Source organism: Ovis canadensis, chromosome 5, assembly GCF_042477335.2.
Source record: "Ovis canadensis isolate MfBH-ARS-UI-01 breed Bighorn chromosome 5, ARS-UI_OviCan_v2, whole genome shotgun sequence".
Taxonomy (NCBI): Eukaryota; Metazoa; Chordata; class Mammalia; order Artiodactyla; family Bovidae; genus Ovis; species Ovis canadensis.
Genome location: NC_091249.1, coordinates 119792210 through 119816978, shown reverse-complemented (window position 1 = coordinate 119816978; position 24769 = coordinate 119792210). Strand labels below are relative to the sequence as shown.

At 39.4% G+C, this 24769-nt stretch overlaps 1 protein-coding gene across 5 annotated transcripts in view; it reads left to right on the top strand.

The window, feature by feature from the left end:
* Nucleotides 1–24769, top strand: part of FBXL17 (F-box and leucine rich repeat protein 17) — a 511156-nt gene that overhangs the window by 189082 nt on the left and 297305 nt on the right. The gene's annotated exons all lie outside the window — the stretch shown is intronic.

The window sequence follows — 24769 nt, the reverse complement described above, 5'->3', positions numbered from 1 at the left end:
GATTTTGTACCTGATCTATGTTGAAATTTTATAGTAAGTTGCCAAGAGTGTTTTATTCATTACCCTATTTAATTATCACATCAACTCTGTGACATAGGTATCATTGCATGCGTGCATGCTAAGTCAGTTCAGTTGTGTCTGACTCTTTGCAACCCCTATGGACTGTAGGCCTCCAGGCTTCTCTGTCCATGGGATTCTCCAGGCAAGAATACTGGAGTGGGTTCCATGCCCTTCTCCAAAGGATCTGAGCCACAGGGGGAAGCCCTATAGGTATCATTACACTCTATTTTATAGATGAGGTTAAAATAAAAAAGACTCAGAAAGGTAAAGGATCTTGCGGACAATCCCAACTAGTAAGCACAGTCAGGGCTGAATGGAGATCTCTCTGACCTCAGTCCCATCTACCAAACTTCCCACGAAAGCTTATTCTGAGTTTTAAAATACATTTAGTTGCAATAAGCAGTTAAACTTACCAGTAGAGTCTGTTGAATGTAAGTGCTAGCTAAATTGCATTGTAATAAAATAAATATCATTGATTAAATAAAATTACAATAAAATAACATCCATTTGCAGTTTCTAGTGTTACTGTTTAATTTTGATTATTCACCTAGAAAAATGCAAGGGGAAAAAGACAGGTCTTCTGAAAGGTATAGTGTGGATACAAACTTAAAAGTACATAAGTAAAGGGCTTGATTTTAGATAGATTTAAGACAGTTTTCCGTGTTTCATATTACTCAGAACAGAACCTTTTCTACCCTATTGTCAAGTTAGGGAGAACTGGAAAGGAGTCCACGTCTTAGAAGAATTATGGCTGAAACTTAATCACTGTTATGTTTGTCTTTAACATCTGTGTTTTTTAATAATAAGTCTTGTAAGGACATAACTTCTATGGCATAGTGTCAATAATGGTACTAACACCTATGACAAAAATACCACAAAAAATTCCACAAATAGAAGTGAGAGTCTTTTCATGTTTTAAACACTTTAAATTTTAACTATCACCTTAAAGACCATGCCTCAATAAACCAGTTAAGACTGGTAGGTGGTTTTGATGTGTATACCATAGCTCATCTTACCATTTGCTATAGCAGCACACTAATCAAGCCTGCCTCCAGGTTTTACTGCCTGTTAAATAAAGCCTGGAAACATTTCCCTCCGTGATTTATTATGGTATTTTGAGAAGTGGTTTCATTTGGGAAATACAGTTTCCATTTGTTTTCCTTTTAACTTGAATTTAAACTCGGCTCTTATTTTTGGTTTCGATTAATCTTTTTTTTTTTTTTTTCATTAGCAAGTTACCAATATGTTTTAGTATTTTGATGTTATGTTGTATTACACACACAGAGAGAGATGAATATTTTGTGTGAATATGTACCTGGAGAATCTCACATTTGGAGAGAGAGAGTAGGTTGAATTTTTTTCTTTTAGTTTTAATTTATACTCAGACGGATTGTAAATTTCTTAGAATGTGACATTGATAACCGCATAGGAATTAAAACTGTGCCTGGGAATTCTGTCTTTTCTGTAGTCCTGGGCTTCTAACCAGAAGTTTAGTAAATGTGTGTTGATTGATTAGATGGCAATACAAATGAACCTAGTGAGCATGAGCTAGTGTTCAAGGTTAAAAAAAAAGAAAATGAACTGTTCATACTGGTCAAGAAATAGAGCAAATCAAAATAAGTCAGTCGAAATAGTCAAGCTCATGTATGGAGTGGAGACTTCACCTTTAAAAATGCTTTATAAATGTAATTGAAGAGTTAAAGAGGCACAAACTGACTTCTCTAACAGAGTGGTGGTTTATGAGAGAGGTTCATGGATACAGTTTTAGTGTGACAATATGTTAACCTTGCTGAATTAACAAAACTGAGTGAAGGCAAGGGGAGAGAAATCTGGAAGAAACATGATATCCTTGCGGCAGCAATTTATTTGGAAAAGGGACAGCAAAATATGTCATGACAATGTCCTGGCTTTCATCATTAAACTTAGTAAGGAATTTAAAAAATGAAACAAAACAGGAGAGTTTTCTGTAACATTTTTTTCCTGCAGATTTATTTGTTGGATAAGTATCTTCAAAGAAATATATATTACTTATCATACGGTTAATATTTTGCATACTGTGTTCTTATTGGAATTACAAATGTTTAATAATTTGTAGCTTTATAAGTTGTCCATTTTCTTCTTGTTTCCAAAATTTTTCTTTTACAAATTTATTCCCAGTACGAAGACAGCATTATTAGGTTATAGAGGAGCTTTGTTTTTGTTTTTTGTTTTTTCCTTTTTGGTGATGGCTTTTGGCAGTTGTCTCCAAGTGCAAATGTAACATGTAACAGTGAAGCTTGTTAGAGGGGAGAAGTGTGAAGTATCCCCTGGCAGGCCCCGACAGGTGTTTAGATGTCCACACGGCCACTGCGGCTCCTTGATGCTGGCATCCTGTTTTGAAAGTGTAGCTGTTTTAAAAGAGACAAGGCCAGCGTAACTTTTCACTCCTGCTGCTCCGTGTCTGCGTTTCCCCCAACAGTATCTTCCTGTTGCTTCGTTTGCGTGGCCATACTCATCTTTAGTGACTTGCCACTGATAGTTGCGTCTTACATTTCAGTCCTCTGAATAGGCTGTGGAGTGCACACTGTTCTCAGGTAAGAGAACTGAGAGTTTGTGGTGATCCACACTGATGAGCTTGGGTGTCCACATGGGGGAGACCATGGAAGAGTAAGTAATTCAAGGTAGCAGGAAGTCCTAACAAGTGCTCTCCATGTTTTTAGTATTAATTGGCATTGATTTCATTTCATTGTTGGGAGAGTAGTGTCCCGTAAGCATTTAGGTGGAACAAAACTTCTAGGTTTAAACCTGGACTGTAGTTAATCTTCAGTGCAGTTCATCCTCAGGCAGGTAATCAAAAATACGCAGGTTATTTTGAAAGTTCTAGTAAAGCTGTTATTTAAAAGTGCTAATCATATACAGGTGAAAATTCCAGAATATACCCAAAATGTATTCTAATCATCAGTATCAAGCTGCGATCATTTATTTTGAGAATCACATTTGCAAGCTAAGTCCATTTAAAATCAATACTCAGTGTAAAAGTAATTCTTTTAAAAGTGAAATTACTTCTTTTAATTTCAAAAGAGTAGACACACCAAGCTGGGTTGTTTGATTTCAAGTATTTGTACAAGTGAAACTTAACTTCCAAAGACTTTGGAGTAGGAAAATTGACAGCTTTTGACTTTATATTTTAAAGGCTATGTGGTGGAAATTTTTGTTCAAATTAAATTTCTATCTAATTTGATGTGACTGCTTTTGACATTCACAAATTATGTCATTCATTTCGACATGCAAAGAAGAAACCCAATGACTTTGGGATTCAGCACTGAAGAGCTCTCACAGGTGCTTAGGCATGTTACCTCTGTCTCCACCAGGAATAATGAGATAATACCTAAATGAGATGCTGTAGCTTTCCCAGAAGCCCCTGCGGACGGAGTCGTCTCCCCTTTCGAATCCATTACAGAGCTTTGATTCCCAGGAACTGTGCCCCCTTTAATTTGTGTCTTCTTTCCTTCCTTAGAGCTGTGATCTCTTTTCCTTTTTTGTTAATGTAGTCATTGGTGACATTCTCTCAGTAAGTTTTCCCCCGTTAACTTAGATCTTCTTCCATTCCTTGAGTCTGTAGAATATTTTCTTTTATTGTCAGTGTCACTGATGACATTTTCATCTGATTCTTGACATATTCATTTTATAATACATGGCATTGTAAGGAGTTTTTTGGGCAGTGACATTTTGGCAAACACTTGCCAGTGGCTACCAGAGAAGGTCAGTTAGATGCAGAACAATGAAATACATTTCTCTGGAAGTCTTCTCTGCAGTACTAATGAATAGGGCTCGCGGAGGACGATGGGAGTTGTTGTTATTGTTGCTCCAGACTTTGTCATCGTCATTCACCGTATAACCTTGGTAAGCTTATTTCAGTTCTCTTTTATAAGACTGGGGTAATGAGAGCCTACCATAGTGAAATGTTTGGAGGCTTAATCATGTTTCAAAAGCACCTTGAGTATGAATCATTAGTTCATTATTAGAATGGTGGCTGGGGTGGTATCATCCATCATCGATGCTTTATCACCATTGTAGCCTTATGGTTCCCTGCAAATTGACAGCAAAGGTTTTAAATCAGACGTTTTAAAGACACTAGCAGATTCTTGAAGGTTACTTATTGCTTATGGTGTGGTGACACTGCAGTGTTCATAATTATCTGAAGACAATAAGGCATTTAGTGTACATTCATTTTTGTATATTTTCGTAAACATCTCTATTTTCAGATTAAATGGGTGAAGTGTTTTCAGATTCATAAATGGAGTTTTTTTTTTTACCATAAAATAAAACACCTTAATACATAGCTACTTTAACTCTGTAAATGTTTTGCACTTGCAGTTTGCATCCAAATTTATTTTAATATTATACTTTTAAAAAATATATTAAGATTTTCTATACATATACACATACTCACACATGCATCATGGAATAATGAGATAAATGAAATTCAAAATATCTCAGGAAGCAGGGCTCTCAAACTCTAATTTCTGTTTCAGTTGAGGAACCATAATGATTGAAAGTTAAGGAAACTCACTGTCCACTTTGCATGTCCATGTGTAATTCTTCACTCGGTATACTCCGTGGGCCCTCGGATCTGACTGGGCGTGGCTTCAGAGGCTCTAGCCCAGCCGCCTGCCTGTGCTCTGTCGGCGCTTCATCTGTTGCATATGTGTGCATACTCTTTCTTTTCTTTTCTTCCTCCCGTCTTCTTACCACGTTTTCCTTCATCTTTCATCTGAATCTGTTTGGTTAACATATTAAATCACATTCTGGCTATCTGACATTCAAGATGCTGCTTATAACTAAAAGATAGCGCTTTCCAAAAGTATTTTAAAAGTCAGGTTATTTATTCTCAGTTAAAAATAAAAAAAGACTACAACATATCCCCAGAACTTTAGGGCTGGGGCAGCTCTATGAGAGGTTTAAAAATACTGCAACATCTCCCTGGAGCTTGTGTTTTGCAGGAGTGCCGTGGGGAGGACACGGCGGACTGCCAGGGGCAAACCGCTAGAGGGAAGGCACTCAACACGCTCATTTCCCTTTGCTCTGTCTTGCTCTGTTTTTCCAGCCCTCTGGCTTGCAGGTTTATTAAAATGCTAATGATGTTTATTCTATTTTTATTGGCAGCTCTCCAGATTTGATTATTGATATATCTGAGTAACTGTGAAATGCAACATCAAGGTCTCACTTGACTCTTTTCCTGAGATTTTTGTCAGTAGAAATATAAATAACCACAATGTCAACTGGATCGTACTGTAGTTTTTCATCTGTGTAAGAGTGAAATGTTGCAAGAGCACTGTCAGCTCTGGGAATGAGCTTTTACTGGGATAGTGAGGGGTCTCCCGTGGGCTCCATCCTTAGGTGAGTGTTCTGCCCTGCTCTCTGAGGAACAGTCGTATTGCCAGTAACGAGTGCCTCTGTGTGTGTATGCACTTTCGTTGCTGTTCTCATTTTCTGGCCTTTGGTATTTCATGTCTTGTACAAACGGACTAATGTGTACTGAGAGACTATAGAGTAATCCACCGTGACTGGCAAGGGAGTGAGGAGTTACCATGTTGCCCCCTGCTCTTCTGCAGATTTTAACCACAGAGCCTTGGGGTTCAAAAGGCTTCTGAGGATGCCTCCCAGGGCTCTTGTTTTGCAGTTTGGAAGCTGAGGCCCCAGGCTCACCCGTGGCTTGGCCAGGTCTGCGCTGCGTGCGTGTGCTGAGGGTGGGCCGGGAACTGGCTCCCCGGGTGCTCAGGCCACTCGGTTCCGCTCTGAGCTTGTCCCTCACCTTCCATCGCAGCCACTTACTTGCCATCAACGCTTGTTTTCTTTCATGGCCTAGAATGGAGCTGGAGTATCTCTTACATTGTGCGCTCTTGTATTTCTCTGATGCCCCTTTGTAAAAATAGCAACACATACACAAGGAGGGTTTTAGTTATTTTTCTTTTTTAAAGTGGAGACTACCTAAAATCTCACTATCGAAATCCTTCCATTGTTGACATTTGGGTGACCGTATTTTTAGATACGCACATGTGACCGTGTCCTCCCACCGCCTCTTTCTAGAATTATGTTGTGTTTGCTATTTTGCTCTCTGTATTTATGTCAACAATATACTATGGATTTACTTTTATTTTGATAAATACAGATCTGTGTCACCATTTCGTATGAATTTATGATAGGGTTTAACATATTGTACTTAACTAATCTCTTATTGATAGACATACTAATAATTTCTAATATGATGAATATTCTTATACCTATGTCTTTGTATGCTTTTAATTTTTGTCTACTTAGGGTTAAAATCTTGAAATGGAATTTGTGCATATAAGGATAAATATACATATAAACTTTTACGTATCTTTCTCATTCCCCATAGAGTATATCAATATACAACTGTGTCCCTGGAAAAGAATATCTGTTTCTCCATACCTGTGCCAACTCTGGATGTAATCATCACCTACTTTGGTGCATTTAAAAATAACCTTAATGTTTCATAACTGAAAACTTATAATAAATTATTTCAGCTTTAGTTCAGTCACTCAGTTATGTCCGACTCTGCTACCCCATGGACTGCAGCACACCAGGACTCCCTGTCCATCACCAACTTCTAGAGCTTGCTCAAACTCATGTCCATTGCGTCGGTGATGGCATCCAACCATCTCATCCTCTGTTATTCCCTTCTCCTCCTGCCTTCTGTCTTTCCTAGCATCAAGGGCTTTTTCAGTGAGTCAGTTCTTTGCATCAGGTGGCCAAAATATTTGAGTTTCAGCTTCAGCATCAGTCCTTCTAATGAACACTCAGGATTGATCTCCTTTAGGATGGACTGAATGGATCTCCTTGCAGTCCAAAGGACTCTCAAGAGTCTTCTTCAACACCACAGTTCAAAAGCATCACTTCTTCAGTACTCTGCTTTCTTTATGGTCCAATTCTCACATCCATACATGACTACTGGAAAAAACGTAGCTTTGACTAGACAAACCTTTGTTGGCAAAGTAATGTCTCTGCTTCTTAATATGCTGTCTAGGTTGGTCATAACTTTTCTTCCAAGGAGCAGGCGTCTTTGAATTTCATGGCTGCAGTCACCATCTGCAGTGATTTTGGAGCCCATAAAAATAAAATCTATCACTCTTTCCACTGTTTCCCCATCTGTTTGCCATGAAGTGGTGGGACCGGATGCCATGATCTTAGTTTTCTGAATGTTGAGCTTTAAGCCAACTTTTTCACTCTCCTCTTTCACTTTCAAGAGGCTCTTCATTTCTTCTTCACTTTCTGCCATAAGGGTGGTGTCATCTGCATATCTGAGGTTCTTGATATTTCTCCCGGCAATCTTGATTCCACCTTGTGCTTCTTCCAGCCCAGCGTTTCTCATGATGTACTCTGCATAGAAGTTAAATAAGCAGGGTGACAATATACAGCCTTGACATACTCCTTTTCCTATTTGGAACCAGTCTTTTGTTCCATGTCCAGTTCTAACTGTTGCTTCCTGACCTGTATACAGATTTCTCAAGAGGCAGGTCAGGTGGTCTGGTATTCCTATCTGTTTAAGAATTTTCCGCAGTTTCTTGTGATCCACACAGTCAAAGGCTTTGGCATAGTCAATAAAGGAGAAGTAGATGTTTTTCTGGAATTCTCTTGCTTTTTCGATGATCCAACGGATATTGGCAATTTTATCTCTGGTTCCTCTACCTTTTCAATATCCAGCTTGAACATCTGGAAGTTCTCAGTTTATGTACTAATGAAGCCTGGCTTGGAGAATATTGAGCATTACTTTGCCAGTGTGTGAGATGAGTCAGTAGTGCAGTAGTTTGAGCATTCTTTGGCATTGCCTTTCTTTGAGATTGGAAGGAAAACTGACCTTTTCCAGTCCTGTTGAATTATAATTAGATAAATTATTTAAGCACGTGTGTTTTCCACTATGAGACAGTACAGCATAGCAGTTATATCTGGAGCCACAGTCTGGCTCTGATTCCTGACGCTGCCACTTTGTGCATTTGTCACGGGGTAAGTTGCGTAGCCTCCCTCTGTCTTGTTCTCTTGTCTGTAAATGAAGATTGCAGTGATGCCTACTCCAGCATGTTTCTGTCTGACTTAAATGTGGTTGAGCATGTAAAGCGCTTAGGACAGGTCCTGGCACATCCTGAACTACTGAGAGCATGCGTGCCATAGTGCTTGTTATTACTGCATCAGTCAGTGAGCTTTTGATTTCCACCTGCAGTCGACGGTGCACAGTGCTGGCATGTGGGGTTTGAGACACAAGTATCCCAGTGATCAAAAAGACCCACCATATACCCAAAGAAGCAAGACAGAAACGAATGAAAAGTTTTGTAATCAAGTTAAATAGCAGCACAAAACTGCGCCGTAAGAACAGACATGGACGCAAATGTCATTAACTGCCAAAGGACTGGCATATTCCTGAGACAGGAAGCGCAGTGCTGAAGTTTACAGTACTTAGAAGGGCGACACCGAAATTTGCTCTCCTGTTTTGTATTCTTTTTCCCAACTCCTCTTGTGGTTTAGAGTGAAGGTTATGTCAAAATTGGTGCAGCACAGTCTTGGTTTGTGTCTGGCTTAATGTCATTGTTGGGTGATAAATTACATGGTCACCGTTTTATCTGAATTATAAAATAATTAATGACATTCTGTGGATGTCATTGTGATGATGTGATGTCAAATTCTTGCTTTGGCCTGGGAGCTGTTTTGACCGTTATCTTTGCTTATTTTTTCTATGCGGATCACTTTTATAGTTTAATTTAGAGGACAGTCTTATTTCCAGGTACTCAGGGGAAAGCTCATTCTTAACTATCACTTACTGTTTACAAATGTTAGAAGAGATATTTGGTTTATTGCCAGAGAAAAATAGTTTATTGCCAGATTATTGATGATCCAGCATGTTGCATCAAGGTATCAACTGAGACTTTATTTTTCTGAAACCAAAGGGAGAAATATTTCAGGGTGAATTATGGCAGTTAGGAGGAAAATATTAAATTTATAAATAAAACAGATCCATACTTCCTTAGAATTTTAACATATTATTTTGCACACAGTGTGCTTATAATGCTAAAGACATTTTCCAGATCTTCAGCACAGATTTTTAAAAATATTTTAACGTCCTGCATTGTTGACATCTTAGCCCATTTCCTAATACTTGATTGTCAGTTGAACCTTCATATCTGCCTTCCTTGCCATTGATGTCACAATAATACATTTAAAGGATGGAGAGTTTGGTTTTTGAATTGACGAATAAATGGTAAGGAGGGATATAAAGGAATAGAGGTTGACTATGCTGGACCCTGGCAAAAAGGAAACATTGTTAAGCCCTTTCATTGTAACTGTCCCTTAATTGGGTAATATCAAGTGTAACGGGAGATGCTTGTCACATTTGGATTTATTGTGTAGGAAATTCATGTTCTGAATCATAATGTGTCTAGATGACTGCTTTTTCAGATCTAGATGGGAACATTGTAGTATTATAATATTAATGTTTAATTCAGTGTAATGTGTATTCCCCCCCTCCTTTTTTGACCACTGATTGTGTGCCAGGCACTGAACTTAGTATTGGCAAGACATAGTTGAATAAGAAATGGTCTCTGCCTCTTGGAGGTGGTGAGAGGCTAATAAGACTAGTGAATAGCCATAAGATTCTAAAAACCTCCCTGCATATCATTTCAGAATAAGCAGAAACCACTAACACTTACATAGAGCGTTGACTCTGCTAGCCACTGCTTTAAGTGCGCTGCACATAGAAAGTTTCTAACAACCCTGTGAGGTAGGCACTATTATTGTTCCCATTTTTTTCAAATGAGGAAATCAAGGCATGAGAGATTAAGTTGCCCATTGTCATGTAAATAAAAATATAACTTTTCTATCCCCAGTGAACCCTGTAGGGAAGCAGTATTCATGTATTTCTTTCATGTCTGATGAACATTAGAAGAAGTAAGTGTTGTGTGATCCAAGAATTGGTGAGAGAATATGCCAGAGTATGTTTTTGTTTATTTATCATTTATTCGCTGGCCAGGTGTTTGTCAGACACTTGCCATGACTGCACATTTGGGGAAGGACAGCTAGCAGAACTTTTGTGTTCCCTGCCTTCATGGAGTACTTGGCAGTGCTTCCTGTGACACAGCCAGGCGACTTCTGGGTGATTGCATGGTGCTCTTGCTGCTTTTCGTTTGCATCAGTTCTGTGCACTTTGGTGAACACGCTCTGAAACCCTGCTCGCTGTTCTTGTAATCGAGGGAGCCAGTGCTCTCCAGTTTGGACGAGCAGGTGGGTTTTAATTACCGTACATTGCGCTTGTGTGGAATCTGGAATGTTACATATTGTACAGTGACTTCCTTTAACTGCTGCTTACATATTAATACCAAATCTCATTGCTCTACTGATGAAAGATGGTGGTCCCTGGCTCTCATTTATATTTTCCAGCTTATTTTCAGTGACTAACAGGGATAGAAGTGAGATTGTATTCCTACTGCAATTATATTCCGTTTTACATATCGAGGGATGTGTTAACTTTTCCTGTCCAAATGAGAAAATAATTCTGGGTGCCGAGTTGACTTGTAATTGCCCAGTGTGACTGCCAACTACGGCAGCTCCGCGGAGAGAGGCTGACCTGTGTGGAGGCCTTGGGATGCTAGTGGGTAGTGCCTGGTGATAAGAACTCACCCACTGGTTGAGTTTGCACTGTTTTTTTTTTCCCCTTTCAACATGCTAGGATTCTCCCCCCAGAGAGATGATCACTTAAGTGCAGTCTGGGCTGCTGAAAAAGCAGTCTCCCACCTGTCTTTCAGGGACCTGGTGTCTCCCACCTTGGAGGCAAAACGGCGTAGGGGCTGGCTGACCTTTACCCGAGACCCAGGAACGGGGTGGGCAAAAGGAGGGGCTCTGCTTCCTTTCCAGCCTCTGCCAAAGGTCTTCTGGGAGGACTGCCTCTGGCTGTTCCTTTAGGCCCCTGTCAAGACTCCTGCCTTCCTGCTGAATTATGCAGGGAGGAAGGCATGCCTGCAGGGACCACAATTAGGGATTTTAACGTGATTGTTTTTAGATCTCTACTCCTGCTTTCCCTCCTTTAACATCTTCATTCTTTTTTTTTTTTTTAACTTTCAAACTTGTTTTTGGGACTTTTTCTTTTTAATGTCTGTAATCTTTATTTCAGCTTTATTGAGATATAATTGTCAAAGGAAAATTATGTATATTTAAGGTGTACAATGAGCTTCCCTGGTGGCTCAGATGGTAAAAGCTTCTGCTTGCAATGCGGGAGACCTGGGTTCAATCCCTGGGTCGGGAAGATCCCCTGGAAAAGGGAATGGCAACCCACTCCAGTATTCTTGCCTGGAGAATCCCATGGATGGAGGAGCCTGGTGGGCTACAGTCCATGCGGTCGCAAAGAGTTGGACCCGACTGAGCGACTTCACTTTCTTTCAAGGTGTACAATGTGATAGATAATAAACATTTACGCTGTGAAAAAATCACTGCAATCAAGTTAACTAGCATATTGATAACCTCACATCGTGAGCCCTGTTGTTTGTGTGTGGTGAGAACACTTGAGACATATTTTCAAGTATATAGTACAGCTTTTTTTGTTGTTGCTGTTATTTTTTTCTGCAAAAAGCGTTTCTTTTCTCCTATTTGGTGCTGGGCTTGAGAGGGGGCTCCAGGGTGGTGGAAAAGCTGCCCAACGGCTCCAGGGAGAGGCTTCAGGAGCTCCGACCCCAGAGGGGCTCTTCCCCGGCCTTGGGCTCTGGGGCGGCCCTCCCAGAGAGGGCCCTGGCCGCCTGCAGTGCGCGCGGTGGTCTCCCCGCTCCCCGGGACACGCTCCCTGGAAAGTCAGGCCGTCCAGGGGACTTCTCCAGGCTCCTCTACCGGAGGACGCAGCTCTGGAGCGGCTGGGCTGGACGCGCCTGTCGTGAGGCAGCTTGTCCCGCCCCTGCAGAAGGCCTGGCCGCCGGCCACTGGGCTGCTTTTGCATCACGGGACGCCAGGCACACTGGCCTCCCCAGGCCGGTGGGGCAGAAGGCCCGGGCCCGCCGCAGAGGGGGAGGCCTGAACGGAGGTGTGCGGGGCCCGCCGGGGAGAGGCCTGAACGGAGGAGGTGTGCGGGGCCCGAGGCTGCAGCCTGGCCGCGTGGTGGATGGCGGCCTGCGGGCTGGGTTTATCCCCAGTGGGGCGCTGCCTCTCGGCAGACGGAAAGCCTTTCCTCTGGTGTTTTCATCTTCAGTGCAGACATCAACATAGAACGCAAGTTATGGAAAACTGCTCCTCTTATTGATTGGCTCATTTCCCCCCAGTAGAATGCCAGCCCAGTTTTACTTTGCGTTTTCAAGGCTGGTTGACTGAGAGCTTTCTTCCTCTGTTCTTTACTTCAGAAGTAGTGGTTTGTCTAATTACTGTACTGTAGTTACAATTATACAGAAAAGGTCAGTCTAGTCATTGCCAATTAAAGTCGGAAAAAGCTGCATTTATAACCACTAAGAGCCATTATGTCAATTTAATGCTGTTCATCAGTGTGTAACCCATCTTCTAGGATATATAAATCTCATTTTGATATTATGGTACACTCACCCTTTTAAAGGCCTTTGGTGCTGCAGAGAAGAGATTATTGCAAGTGACTTATATTAATTGCACATCCTTTCACTGTGTCTCTTCATGGATTTTAGGACTTGAGTTTTGTAAAACTTGATCATCATAGTAAGTAGGAATAAGCCTTCCCAGTCACTGGTTGATCCTTTTATTTCTAATTATTTGACAAAATAACCTGTTGTGATGTAGGTTTTCTAACGTTTTTCAGTGACTAACACGGGTATACTATTTAACTGAAATTCTCATTGACATCATGTTTCATTTTATATACAGGAAAAACCTAGAAACTTTTACTGTCCTAATGAGAAAATAATCCTGGGACCTAAGCTGATTTATCACTGCTATTTTCTTTTCTTTGCTAGTCTCAGTTTTATATCTGTGTAGCATTTAAGGATTTTCAACATCATGGGTTTAGTATGTTAGGAAAACATGATTGAAATGAAATATTTGTGTTAATTTCAGCCCCTTATGAAAAGTTGGAACCCTTCTCAATATATCTTTATATACTGGGCAGGGTATTCACATATCACGAGGCTTTTACAAATCTGAAATGTTATCTTAGGTAACCCTTTTGCCTTATTAGTTTTTTTTTTTTTTTTAATAAAATTGCATAGTGTTTCGAATCAAGAAGAAGGGGGAGGTGGAAAATTTGAGTTTGTCTGGCCTTGACTTGTGAAAGCCTTGAGAACATACCTACAACTTCATACTCCAGAGTACACTTCTCTGTTTAGAGCAATTGTCTGTGATGTTAGCCAAGAACGTTCTTATCCTTATTCTCTGAGACTTCATAAATCTGAAAGACGGGATCATTGATTGACATGCCACCATTTGCTTGCTAGGGACCTCCCTGCTCTCTTGATTCCTTTTCCCTGTTCCGTTAAGGTTCAACGTTTACCATGAGGCCTGTGAAACCCCCTTAGCTGTCTTTGCCTTTTTCAGTGTTCTGCACCCAGGAGAAAATGCAGAACTGAGTAGACTTACCAGGGCTCTCTTTTCTTGCGTTAGCTCTTAGAAGCTATCGTCTTGAATTCCTGAATCTGAATATGTCCTCGTTGATTGCATCCCTCTCCCCATCAAGTCTGCCTTGCTCTGTGTCAAACCGGGGCTGAGATATTTCGCTTTTCTTCAAAATAACTTTTTTCCTGACCCTCCAGAAATCACATTTTGGATGGAATTGATTTTATGGTCCTTGGTCTATATGTCCACTTGGATAGCCCCTGGCTCCTGTGCACACACACACCGTTAGAAGTTGGCTGTTACTACTTTATAGTCACAGTTTTATTTGTGGAAATTTGATATCTTTATTATAAAACATAGCGCTTCCTATTTAAACCTCTCCTTTTGAGTTTACAGTTTTCTTATTATAGGTCCTATGTATTTCATATTAATTTAGTTTTATATATTTAGTAATTTTATTGCTATAGTGAATGATATCAATTTGATCTTTTCTAACTGGTTATTATTGATCAAAAGAGTATACATTTTTGTACACTTTAAATATACTTTTGTATATAAATTTTATAACTGACCATGTTTCTGATTATATAGTTTCTAATAGTTTTACAGTTGATTTTCTTGGCTCTTAAAGGTAGACAGTAACACCATTTGAAGATAATGGTAAATTTACCCTCTTTTTAAAAAGATTTTGACTTTTATTTCCTTTTATTGTATTCTATTCATTCATATATTTGATCATAATTTAAAAACATCTTCCTGCTCTTCCTGTAAACTTTCTCTAACCACCCCACCCTCCCATTTTTAAAAAAAGCAGTTATATTAAGTGAAACAAAATGGCAACAAGTATTAATGGAAAGTTACCTTTGGGTAATTAAGGTTGAAGGGTGATTTATAGAAATAATTGGTGCATCAATTTTATTTAACACTGAACATTTAAAAGGCTAAACTGAATTTTATCTTTGTTTTTCAGTCCTATCAAATATAAATTTATTGGCTTTCAGAGGCATTTTCTTTTATCTTTTCTTTTTCTTATGTAGCCATATTAAAGTTTGGCTCTTCTCAATATCATTATATAATGTATTTTGTGTATGGTATAGTGAAACTAATAATGCATCTATGCCTTTTAGTTTTAGTTGTTTTTTTTTTTTTTTTTAAGAAAAATCAAACTTGAATTCACCGGTTATTTGGATCAGTTCAGTCAGTTCAGTCGCTCAGTCGTGTCCGACTCTTTGTGACCCCATGAATCTCAGCACGCCAGGCCTCCCTGTCCGTCACCAACTCCCGGAGTTTACTCAGACTCGCGTCCATCGAGTCGGTGATGCCATCCAGCCATCTCATCCTCTGTCGTCCCCTTCTCCTCCTGCCCCCAATCCCTCCCAGGATCAAAGTCTTTTCCAATGAGTCAGCTTTTCGCATGAGGTGGCCAAAGTACTGGAGTTTCAGCTTTAGTGTCATTCCTTCCAAAGAAATCCTAGGGCTGATCTCCTTCAGAAGGGACTGATTGGATCTCCTTGTAGTCCAAGGGACTCTCAAGAATCTTCTCCAACACCACACTTCAAAAGCATCAGTTCTTTGGCGCTCAGCCTTCTTCACAGTCCAACTCTCACATCCATACATGATCACTGGAAAAACCATAGCCTTGACTAGACGGACCTTAGTTGGCAAAGTAATGTCTCTGCTTTTCAATATGCTGTCTAGGTTGGTCATAACTTTTCTTCCAAGGAGTAAGCGTCTTTTAATTTCATGGTTGCAGTCACCATCTGCAGTGATTTTGGAGCCCAAAAGATAAAGTCTGACACTGTTTCCACTGTTTCCCCATCTATTTCCCATGAAGTGATATTTGGATATTCATTGACTATTCCTAAAACTCTATAGAACACAGCTAACGTGATGTCTCAAATAAAGAAGTGTCATACTGGATTTTGTTGCATTTTCTCTTAAAAAAGCTAACCTTCCTATAAGAGATACCTGGTCATCTTTCCATGACTAGATCTATATAAAGCATACTTTATAGTAGTGATTTAGAATTTTAGAATATTTGTTGATGGAATGTATTTTAATGATTCTAAATTGTACTGCAAAATAAATTGAATGCAAAAATCTTTTGAAAAAAATCTTCCCCTCTTAACTTAACGTTTAAAAAAATTCCCTTGCTGCTGCTAAGTTACTTCAGCTGTGTCCAACTCTGTGCGACCCCAGAGACGGCAGCTCACCAGGCTCCGCCATCCCTGGGATGCTCCAGGCAGGAACACTGGAGTGGGGTGCCATTTCCTTCTCCAGTGCATGAAAGTGAAAAGTGAACGTGAAGTTGCTCAGTCGTATCCAACCCTCAGCGACCCCCATGGACTGCAGCCTTCCAGGCTCCTCCGTCCATGGGATTTTCCAGGCAGGAGTACTAACTTAACATTTAAAAAAACTTCCCTTAATTGTCTCACATTTGTATGTTGTTCTTAGCTTGCTCCTTTTTTCCCAGTTAGTTCAGTGCTGTTTATAGGAGTGCATGAAGTGTAAAAATCGAATACTACATGATGCATGATCAGATGGTGGATATTGGCATATGTACCAGCTAGATCTGATTCTTACGTTTTGATATAAATTTATTGAAACTCTTGTTTTTTAATTTGAGTAACATAGATAATTTCAAAAATGCTTAAAAATATAATTATATTACTTAATAGATTGTTAGTTTAGTCATTTGTGTAAGTAGTTATGCTGGTCCCCACTGTTTTAATTTTCTTCTTTTTCGGGGGGGTGGTGGTTGTCATGCATAAAAGCTAATGTGCATTAGAATCAAATTATTATTTTTGGAACTTAAGCAGAAGTGCTGCTGTTCTTCTTTGTGTGTTTTGATTTATTTTAAGAAAAACTCCCATTTTAGACAGATATATTAAAGATTGTTAATACCTGTTTTATGACAGATGAAAATTTGCTGATACTAAGTATTTTAATAATAACACATTTAAAATTTCTCCAGGTAAGGATAAGCAAATTATAGGGGTTGATTTAGAGTAATATGCTACCAGCAAGCTTTGATACTTTCTCTACTCCGGAAATTTTTAAATCCCCAAGTTGTGAAAAATGCAATTATTCTCTTTTTGTACTTTAGTATAGTATGTTTAGGATATACAATTAGGACTTTGTAACCAGAATGACATTAATGTACATTGCTCCAGAAGTTTTTGATATCAAGTACATAAATTTTGTTCCTAGATTGAATATATTACATTTTATAATATATGAAATGAATTTTGTCCTGTTGCTTCATTGTTTGAACTCAAACATGTATGTATATGTTTGAGCACCTAATGTGTTCTGATTGGTACTGGGCACAAAAAGGGAAATAAATAATATGGTCTCTTAAGTTGCTCATCGGCATCAATAAGAAGAAAGACAGATTAATAGATGAATAACTATAGCATGGTATGATGCTTACTGTAAGTCAAGAGAAATAAAAATCAATCCCTTAGTAGGGTCAAGGCAAATATTCACCCCAAATTTTAGTAGTTTATAACAGATAAGACTTGTGTGGTTAATGAGAACTATGCATAAGCTGCTGCTAGTGGCTCAGACAGTACAGAATCTGCCTGCAGTGCAGGAGACCTTGATTCCATCCCTGGGTTGGAAAGATCCCCCTGGAGAAGGGATCAGCAACCCACTCCGATATTCTTGTGTGGAGAAGCCCATTGATAGAGGAGCCTGGCAGGCTACAGTCCATTGGGTTGCAAAGAGTTGGACACGACTGAGCAATTTACGCTTTCATAGAATGAAAATTAAATTTTAATTGGCATCCCTTTTTTTGGTAAAAGTTACCTTCTCGATTTGTAATTCTCTGGTTATCCAGACTATCTCTCAGAATTCTGCAATTTTGATATGCTGTAAGTTCAATTTAAAACACCATGCAGCAGGATGTCCCTGGTGGTCCAGTGGCTGAGACTCCATGCTCCCAGTGTAGGAGGCCTGGGTTTGATCCCTGGTCAGGGAGCTAGATCCCACATGCTGCAACCAAACGACCCTGCATGTCCCAGCTAAGTCCAGCACAACCAACTAAAGAAATAAGTAATCACAAAACAAAACAAAACAACTGTAGTGTATGACTAAGTGAAAGTAAAGTCGCTCAGTCGTGTCTGACTCTTTTCGACCCCATGGACTGTTGCCTACCAGGCTCCTCCGTACATGGGATTTTCCAGGCAAGAGTACTGGAGTGGGTTGCCATTTCTTTCTCCAGGAGATCTTCTCAAATCAGGGATTGAACCTGGGTCTCCTGCATTGTAGGCAGACGCTTTACCATCTGAGCCACCAGGGAAGAGGTAAGTGTATGACCAAGAATACACTGCAAAAAAGAAATAAGCTAAATGCAGAGAAGGAAAGATGGTAATTACAGTTATGAATAAAAATGATCTGAGAGCATAAGATATGTATTGCAAGATGGATTTGTTAAGGAAGTTTTATTTTTATTTTATATTCTAAATTAGAACTTATTTTAGGACAAATTTATACCTGAGTTCTAATAATCTATGTTTATTTACAAATAATAAATTTATAAACCTGAAAGTAGGGAGATTAGGAAGGCTTACCTGTAGGTTCATCAAACATCAAGATGAATTTTATGGAACATTTCTGGGATCCACTGGTAAGGATTGGTTTCATTGTTCAAACTCACAGAAGCCAGGTGACTCGAGGGCTAATTCTAGAGGCCACGACTGAAGTTTGTGTTAGTCTATCTCTAATTGGAAACAATAAGCAACTGTAGAAACCCACTTCATATGTCTTGCCTTTCTCAGTCTGAGAAACTTCTCTTGAGGACATCTTTAAAGTGTGTGTGTATGTATTTGAATGTGTGTGTGTATGTTTAATATATTTGTTACAAAATAATTCAGCTAGTTTGCCATGAATATTCACTGGAAAAGACCCTGTTCCTGGAAAAGACTGAAGGTGGGAGGAGAAGGGGATGACAGAAGATGAGACAGTTGGATGACATCACGGACTCAATGGACATGAGTTTGAGCAAACTCTGGGAAATGGTGATGGACAGGGAGGCCTGGTGTGATGCATTTCATGGGATTGCAGAGAATTGGATTTGACTTAAAGCAACTAAACAACAACAACAAACCGTAAATATTAGTTTATTAATTTCTTGGTAGTTACTTATAAGAAAATGGCGAATTTAAATTGTTTTTCTTACTAAGGCAGGAGGGAGTCCCAGCTTCTTATTTATCTCTTATCTGTTGCTTAAATTTATGGAAATCCACAGTTTCTGGATTCCAGTCTTTGGTTTCTTTCTTTCAGAGCACTCTGGGAGGATTATGGTCCTACCTGATTTCTCTGGTATTGTTTGGTCTGCTCAGGGGTAACGATTGGGTGAATCTCCTTTTACCAGCGTTTTTTCATCTTCTTTATTGTTGTCCCTTGGCTTCTTTTTTTCATATCACTGTTTTTCCCCCTCAGTTCAGTTCAGTTCAGTTTCTCAGTTGTGTCCGACTCTTTGTGACCCCGTGGACTGCAGCATGCCAGGCCTCCCTGTCCATCATCAACTCCCAGAGCTTGCTCAAACTCATGTCCATTGAGTTGGTGATGCCATCCAACCATCTCATCTTCTGTCGTCCCCTTCTCCTCCTGCCCTCAATCTTTTCCAGCATCAGGGTCTTTTCAAATGAGTCAGCTCTTTGCATCAGATGGTCAAAGTATTGGAGTGTCAGCTTCAGCATCAGTCCTTCCAATGAATATTTGGGACTGGTCTCCTTTAGGTTGGACTGGTTGAATCTCCTTACTGTCCAGTGGACTCTCAAGAGTCTTCTCCAACACCACAGTTCAAAAGCATCAATTCTTTGGCACTCAGCTTTCTTTATAGTCTAACTCTCACATCCGTACATGACTACTGGAAAAACTATAGCTTTGACCAGACGGACCTTTGTTGACAAAGTAATGTCTCTGCTTTTTAATATACTGTTTAGGTTGGTCATAACTTTTCTTCCAAGGAGCAAGTGTCTTTTAATTTCATGGCTGCAGTTACCACCTGCAGTGATTTTGGAGCTCAGGAAAATAAAATCTGTTACTGTTTCCATTGTTTCCCCATCTATTCGCCATGAAGTGAGGGGACCGGATGCCATGATCTTCGTTTTCTGAATGTTGAGTTTTAAGCCAGCTTTTTCACTCTCCTCTTTCATTTTCATCAAGAGGCTCTTCCGTTCTTCTTTACTTTCTGCCTTAAGGGTGATATTATCTGCATATCTGAGGTTATTGATATTTTTCCTGGCAATCTTGATTCCAGCTTGTGTTTCTTCCAGTCCAGCGTTTCTCACGATGTACTCTGCATATAAGTTAAATTATCAGGGTGACACTATACAGCCTTGACATACTCCTTTCCCAGTTTGGAACCAGTCAGTTGTTCCATGTTTGATTGTAACTGTTGCTTCTTGCCCTGCATACAGATTTCTCAGGAGGCAGGTAAAGTGGTCTGCTATTCCCATCTCTTTAAGACTTTTCCTCAGTTTGTTGTGATCCACACAGTCAAAGGTAAAGCAGAAGTAGATGTTTTTCTGGAAACATCTGTTTTTCCTGTTCCCCCTAGCTTTCTCATTTCATCTTGAGATTGCCTGTGATCCTTTTACACCGTTTCCTTCTCTCACCTCTTGAATGTACCCCTCACTAGCTGCTTATTATCCCTTTCTCTTGCCTATCTTCCTTCCATTATGAAGTTAGTTTTGTCTTCCAGATTGAGTGTTCGCATCGTTGATTTGGTGGAAGATGGAGGACAGTAGATTAAATCACTTGTTGGTCTTGCCCTGATGTTTTCCTGGCCTACCAGTTAGATTTGACTGTGGGACTCTGGGCTATGTGGGGGTTCCTACACAGCTTGGAGAAGGAAAGCCTGCCTGAGAGAAGGAAGTCTTACAAGTTGACTAGGTCCTGGACACCCAGATAGGACGCAGTAGATAGCAGTATCAATGATGTTGGGACATTTATGAAAAGTATGACTGTTTGTAAAGTATATTGCCTAGTCTGTTGGATACTCTGCTCAACCCTTATAACCCTTCTTGATGGTGAACAGCCTCATGGACTGGGAACTGATTGGAAATGACAGTTGTTGTTGCACAGCTAATACAGGGTCATAAAACAAACAACAATGATTACCTTTGTGTAAAAATTTTATTTTTTGTTCATTATGTATTTTTGCAATAATTATTTTTTTACAGATTGCACCAAATGCTGAATGATCCTGATCATTAAGTATTTTTGGTGCCCCTTTACATTTTGTGCTTCTGGTTTAATCTTTGGAGGGAATACAGTAGTTATTTTATTTTAGAATCTGCTTTATAAAAAATCTTAGTCACCTATGTATTCGGGTTCATAGAGGATTGTGAGTATAAAATCTTTAGAACTCATCGAGTCTAATTTCTTTTTTCATGGATGAAGAAACTGATCATAGTGGCAAAGTTGAGACTAGATTTCCTTATTCACTGTGGTTTCTGCTGGCCATTTAGGCTTTACTGTGGAACAATGCATCATTTAAGTCAAACATTTTGTTTTAACCTTTGATATTAAAGTTCCTGAGGAGAAAGAATGTCATTGGAGCATACTGTATTGTATTCATTACTGAAGGCATTAATGCATATTGCTCATTCCTAGACCACTTACTTCAAAAGTCGGCCAGGTTTTTCACAGAGGAAAAAATGTAAGTGGAAACATAAATGTCCTTATTTAAATTCCTTTTCCATTTTGCATAACAGAAAGATCAATTTTGATTTTTATGCGTAACATTTGAGCCTAGGTCACAGTTACTTTTTCAAAAAGTTCTCCTATTATAATTATCTGTCTTAGGAAAGTTTCTTTTAGGTGTCTTCAGATGGCTATGCTCTTCCTAGGATTGCCCTCTTGACTTCTGATTTGGGAATTAAGATTTTGATAGAAACCTTATCTCACCTTAGCTTCATTAGAGCTGATAAAGTAAGATCCACAGCAAATACAGAACACTGGTGATATGACAGGCAACCCAGTACAGATCTTTTAGGAGACAAGCTAAGAGTTTGATTGACAGATTGTCCTATAATTTTGTGAAGCAAAGAAGATTTTCCTTATTAACCAATGAGACAACTGGGCTTCACTGGCTAAATTTAGTCCTACTTTTATTTTGATGACTTTTTTCCTTTTTATAGAAAGTAAGGCAAACAGTTTTTGTCCAGTATGAGCAATGAGGTGACTACTATGCAAAATACTCTATTTGAACCTCTTATTCAAAGAAAATTCAAAAGGTTTAGAAAGAGGGAAAAAGTGACTCTTCACACTGAAAACGTCAGCAAATTTATGTTAAAACTGTTTTTGTTATTGTTTTCTTATTTAGTTGCTAAGTCATGTCCGACTCTTTCACAGCCCCATGGACTGTAAGCCTCCATTTTCCTCTGTCCATGGGATTTCCCAGGCGAGAGTACTGGAGTGGAGTATGTTACTGTCTCCTTCTTCAGGGGATCTTCCCAACCCAGGAATCAAACCTGTTTCTCCTGCATTGCAGGCAGATTCTTTCCATTGAGCCATCACAAAAACCCAGTTAAAACTATAGGCTTCATGAAAAAGCCTTTTGGTACATTCTTTAGATAAGCTTTCTGAGGAAGAGTTTGGTTAATACAGCAATCATAGGGAGTGATGAGCCACATAAAAACCAAGGTTGTCAGATTCACCAGTGATGCTAAAATTACTGTGCAAAAAGCTGTAGGGGAAAAAAATAATTTTATAACATCAAAGATTATTAATTGTGAAGAGCAAAAGGTACCTTTACAATATTGAAATCCAACCAACATTATCTTAATCAAGTGATTAATTGGAACCACCAGTAGTGGGGGAAATAGAGAGTATGTGCCTTCAGATGTGATCCTGTGGAAAGTATAGAATCTCCTGTAGTATTCTTTACAAAAATCCTTAATCTGAAATTAACCGCAAAACAGTAATTAGACACATCAAGATTAACAGGACCTCCTGTAAGACAATTTGTATGGATCCTTTTTTAGAAAGTGTCAGTGTGATAGAGGCATAAGGAAAAGGTAAAGGAACATGACAATTAAATGCAAAGCATGATTCATTGAATCCTGAATTGAAAAAAGCATCTGTTAGGAACATGATTGGGACTAGTGGAAATAGTGTGTATAAGAAAAAAATGCTTGTATCAAAGTTAAGTTTCTTGGGTGTGATAATGATACTATAATAGGAGAATGTCCCAGTTCTTTGATGTATTTACAGATAAAATGTTACGAGGTTTGCAACTTAATTTTCAAAAGATTCTACAAAGAAAAAACTGTATTGAGAGAGCAATACAACAAATGTGGTAAAAAGTTAATAAGTGATCAATCTAGGTGAAGGGATTTATAGGTGTACATTCTACTCTTTTTTTCAGCATGTTTGAAATTTTTCAACACTACAAGTTAAAAACAAACATCTGATCCCTAACTATATACAAGGTTGAAAGTTAAGGGGATGGGATTAGGGCGAATCGCCCAAGAGTTTACTGCCAGCATTTTTCTCTCTTTTATGCATTGGAGAAAAACGATCAAGGTGAAAAAGACTTACTTTTTTGAGCACAAGCCATATGGTACATAAGCAAATAGAGAATCTGTGATATCTTAAAGTTAGGGCTATTATTTTCTATTCATAGTAAACTAATGGAAAATTACCTTGGATTTAAAATGAGATGGAATGAGTGTGACTTCTGGCAGTAGGAAGAGTGAGGGCTGTGTGCCAGGGTCCCTGTTGGAATGGCAGCTGCAGCCACTGTCATGGGCTGCCCCAGGAGCCCACGATTCCAGTTGCTAGCCTTGCCGTGTGTCCTGGGCAGCCCGTGAAGCTAGGACTAGAGCCACCTCTTTAATGCTCTGTGCATGCGTAATGCACTTCAGAGTGGGAACTGAGGAGGCTTAAATGGAAGAGCTGCTTATATTTAAGTAATCCAAATGGGTGAAAATCAGGGTAATGAGGAACCGAGTGCCAGTCGGAAACTGTCTTCAGCTAAGTCATTTTTCAAATGACAGTATCTCTTAATGTTTGCGTAAAATGGTAAGTATTCTTCAGCTGTTTTACTGTTTTTGGCTATTCCATACAAGTCTCCTCCTTTTCATTAAAGCCTGCGGCATGCACGTTGTTGCGTGACTTACTCCAAGGCACTGACGGGCTCGGTGTGGTGGTGACACCGTTGGTTCTGAGCTTGGGCATCTGACTCAGCAGTCCTTTATTTCAGTATGCCTCCTGCACACCCCCTCAGAGACAGGAAAGAATCTGTCTGCAGTGCCGGAGTGCTGGGCTCGATCCCTGGGCTGGGAAGATCCCCTGGAGGAGGGCATGGCAACCCACTGCAGTATTCCTGCTTGGAGAATCTCATGGACAGAGGAGCCTGGTGCGCTACTGTGCACGGGGTCTCAAAGAGTCGGACACGACTGCGCGACTAAGTACAGCACATGTATAATAATAGTAGTGATACTGTTGTGGCCCATTTTCATATTCTGTGTTTTCTTCAGAATCTGTAGCATCATCTGCTGCTTGGTGGTAGTTATCAAAATTAAATATAGCACTGTAGAGGATTAAGTAATTTACCTGTTTGCCCATTGAAACCCCTCCCTGAGATCTGTCACCTTTGCGTGAGGATATTCAGGTTTTCAGAGTCCTCTTCAGCACATTTTATCATAGGTTTATCACCTATATATGTAATCCTATATGAATAACTTAGGTCAGTCTGTATTTATTTCTTTATATAGATGAAATCATACCGTATGAATTCCCCTATGATTTGATTCTTTCACTCAAAATTATTTTTTCAGATCCATCCACTTTGGATGGAGATGGAGTTTACTGTTTAGGATTTGACTGAATGAGCCTAACATAATTTATCTATTTTATTTTGTAGTATATTTGGATTGTTTCCAGTTTTTTATTACCATGCTGCTGCAGTGCTGCTCAAATAAATGAATATTCTTATACATGTCTCCTAAGCACATGTGCAAAAGTTTCCTGAGAGTATATCCCTAGGAGTGTGACAGGTGAATTGTATGTAGGATTGTGCATGTTCCACTTCCCAGTGGAATAGCAAACTGTTTTCAAAAGTGTTCAAATAAATTTACACTCAAAAGAGAAGTGAACCAGAGTTCCTTTGTTCCATATTCTTACAAATGCCTGGTGCGACCAGCCTCTTAAT